Source organism: Penaeus monodon, chromosome 29 (assembly GCF_015228065.2).
Source record: "Penaeus monodon isolate SGIC_2016 chromosome 29, NSTDA_Pmon_1, whole genome shotgun sequence".
NCBI lineage: Eukaryota > Metazoa > Arthropoda > Malacostraca > Decapoda > Penaeidae > Penaeus > Penaeus monodon.
In genome coordinates, this window is record NC_051414.1 from 22,451,368 (window position 1) to 22,452,387 (window position 1,020).

Consider the following 1,020-nt stretch of genomic DNA (forward strand, 5'->3'; position numbering starts at 1 on the left):
AATAATGTATCGTAGTACAGATGTGAATTATGTCTTTGATAAGCCGTTCCACTGCTCGAGCTGCGCAGTATCTAACGTAAGTAACCTGTCTCTCTGAAACGTGGCTGAAGGAAGTCCTCAACGGCAGATTTTTTTTCGGAAATGGTACATTCTCACGGGTTGCTTTGCTTCGTGGAACCGCATACAGACTATGACTAATAGATGTGATATGAATCAAATCATTGTTTTAGATATTTATACTCACGTTCATCTTACACAAATTGCACACTCCCTCCAAACACATATGCATGGACATACATTTGCCAACACACACATACTCCCATATGTAAGTACATATGGGAGGGGAGAGGGAGGTGTGTGCTTATACAGTATATGTATGTCTACGAAGCACCGTAACTTTCAGTGATAAAATGACACTTCGATTTGACGTTACCGCTCACTCTGTACACTAAATTCCTTAGAAAGGGAGTGCGCGCGAGGTATCATAGGAAAGAGGATATCCTGTATCCGCTTCTGAATAAAATCATCGTTTTCATCATGTGGTTTAATGTGCATCAGTGTGGATGACCGAGAGGATAACGATATGTGGATAACTTAAGATAAACAAACTTCGTATTTATCAAAGAAAGAAAAAACATATCAAGGCACATGAGTAGAAAAACGTCAGAATTTATAGGCGCAAGATGCCAGTGCCTGTTCAGGATTATCATGGACATAAAGACAAGCCGTTCCTTTTCCTGGGAATTACTGCAGGCGCGGCTGAGTGAGGCAGAGGGGGGGGGGGGTCTAAAGGAGGCAAGGGAATGAGGGAACCTAAAGGACGCGGGGCAGTGGGGGTAGGCGAAGGGGATGAGGGAAAGGGGGGGGGGGGTGCGGCAGGATGGCTGTTGCGTGAAATGAAACAATTGGCAGCAAACGTTTAATTCCAAGAAGTTCTTTTTCTCCGAGATGTGTCTGTTTCTTACGTAAGATTTAGGAAAGCTCGAGTTTACATTATGCAATAGTTCATGTCTCTTCAAC

The 1,020-nt window shown here is 43.4% G+C and overlaps 1 protein-coding gene across 1 annotated transcript in view; it reads right to left on the reverse strand.

The window, feature by feature from the left end:
* Nucleotides 1-358, reverse strand: part of LOC119592022 (solute carrier family 26 member 6-like) — a 15,905-nt gene extending 15,547 nt beyond the window's left edge. Inside the window, exon 1 of the mRNA XM_037940813.1 lies at nucleotides 245-358. The gene's annotated coding sequence lies outside the window, so the exon portion shown is untranslated. The remainder of the gene's footprint in view (nucleotides 1-244) is intronic.
* Between the last annotated feature and the right edge of the window lie 662 nt (nucleotides 359-1,020).